The sequence below is a fragment of the Salminus brasiliensis genome, chromosome 6, assembly GCF_030463535.1.
Source record: "Salminus brasiliensis chromosome 6, fSalBra1.hap2, whole genome shotgun sequence".
NCBI lineage: Eukaryota > Metazoa > Chordata > Actinopteri > Characiformes > Bryconidae > Salminus > Salminus brasiliensis.
In genome coordinates, this window is record NC_132883.1 from 5,524,336 (window position 1) to 5,526,914 (window position 2,579).

Consider the following 2,579-nt stretch of genomic DNA (forward strand, 5'->3'; position numbering starts at 1 on the left):
GGTGTGTTGGTCAGTACTCAGTAGAAGACAGTTGACTGTATGCAGAAACATTGGAAAGAAATAAACACAAATATCACAATTTCTTTGTGTGTTTTTTCATTGAATTGTCATGTTTTGCATATTCAGATCAATTGAAATAATAGTATTTATTACTTTTATTAATTTATTAATTTTAGTATTTATTTATTTATTTATTTTAGACATATTTTAGTCTTAATTTGTGTATGTGCATTTAATATTTCACGTCAGAAATAAGTGTTCACTAATAGACTAATAGTGGCTAATAAAAATCCAGCTAGCTCAGTTTTAAAGGTAGCTAACGGTAAACCGCTGCACACATTCGCTGATCTTCAACTCATGTTACCAAGCAGTTGGTGGCGTGTATGCTTTACAGATCGAGGAATGAGGGATTTAGCTACGTATTTTTAAGTAAATGGCACAATATTGACTGAATGTTAAAAAGCTAGATAACAATTCTATAATATAATACCAGCATTTAGGAATATGCTGATATTTTCAGATCCCAAACCAGCAGTCAGTGTCTATTAAAACACCCAAAGGTTTCAAGGCTTCAGCTAGCAATAACAGTCCACAAATACAGCCACTGCGCAAAGCTAACGCAGAAAATCACTTCACAGTTTAGGCCTGGGTTATCCAGCTAATTTTTAGTCTTAATTTAAATATGTGTACGTAATGTTTTACACCAGAAATAAGTGTTCATTGACTATTTCTAAAGAAACTATTTCTAGCTAATAGAAATGTAGCTAGCTTAGCTTTAAAGGTAACGGTGAACCGCTGCACAGATTCGCTGATCTTCAACTCATTTTACCAAGCAGTTGGTGGCGTGCATGCTTTGCAGATCGCGAGATTTCATTTTTAATGTAGCTAAGCTAGCTAAATGGCATAATGGTGTCTGGATGTAAATAAGCTATAGATAACAATGCTATAATCTAATACCAACATTTGGAAATATGCTGATATTTTCTGACCACAAACTAACAATCAGTGTTTAAGGGTTCAGCCAGCAATAATCGCGCTACAGCTAGAGCTAATTGGCCACGATACTGCCACTGCGCAAAGCTAACGCCAAAGAGACCGCTTCACATTTTAACGTTGTGTCTAAATGTTATGAAATGTCATGTTGAAAGCAGTTTGAAAGTTTTTGGGGGTCATTTCAACGTGATATTTAGGTATTTTAAACATTAGATTTTCTCTTAGCTAGCCAAACTAAAAATAACATATTTTAGCTATTTTTCTAGTCTTAATTTAATTATGTGTACGTGATGTTTTACAGCAGAGAGAAGTGACTATTTGTGTAGAAAAAAATAATAGTGTAAAAAATATATTAAAAATAATAGAAATGTAAAACTACGGTTTACTTCAGAACTGGAGTCGCGAGTGTTTTGGTTTGGAAAGCTGAGACTCCGGCTCGTAAATCGCTGCACAGATTCGCTGATCTTCAAGTCATTTTACCAGGCAGCTTGTGGCGGTTATGGTTTACAGATCATGAGATCTGCCGTCTTGGTTTCAAATGAGGGATCTGAGATTTTTTAAAAGATAAATGGCACAATAGTGTCTGGCTATTGTAGATAACTATGATATAATATAGTATATTATTATATTATATAGTATATATAGAGCTGTAATATAGTAATATATATATATATATATATATATATATATATATATATATATATATATATATATATATATATATATGCTAACTGGACTGCTGATATTTTCTGTAGCATTTTAGTTGCCCCAAAAATATCTTCAACTAAAAATATTCAACTAGCAATAATCGCACAATAATTGGCTATGAGGCTGCAACTGCGCAAAATTAACGCCGACGATCACGTGACATTTCAACGTTATGTCGATAATTTATGAGTTTTTTTAATTAAAATGACCAGTAAAATGATCAAAATTCCACCAGTAGACACTTTTAGCCTGGAAATTGTGTTATATGCAATTGTGTTGTTTCTCCTTACAAAGCAATACTTTGGAATAACATGAATACAAGAGCACATAATAAGTCAATATTTCTAAAAAATGGTTTTATAGAGGAATAATTTTAAATAACGATGGTAATTTTCTAACATATTAGGAATTCGTGTCAGTACATAATTTTCCAGTACCTGCTGTTTATGCCTGAACTCACATTGGATGGAATCAGACTGGTGGACAAAACATTAACAGCAAATATGTTAGACGATTGCTTCCCAGTAAATCTGCTACTTTACCTACTAGTATATTTTATTGAAATACTATTATGGAAAAAGCTTGGCTACTGCCCTATAGATACTGTAATCAGAATAAGACAGGAGCTTCATTTTAAGATATTGTGCAGGGTTTACCCTTATAATTAATCTGCGTCTTCTTTCATGAATGTGACAGACTTGTGTGTATTTTGTGAGACAGCAAAAGAAACAATACCACCCAGGTTTTTTGAATGTGAAAAGGTTTACTCCTTGTGGAAGGATTTGTGCACATGCTTCTTTCCTACAGCAAACAGCGGAAAACAGCAGCCGTGTATCTTTGGGGTGTCATTTGTTATTTTTTCAGTATTGACAATGATG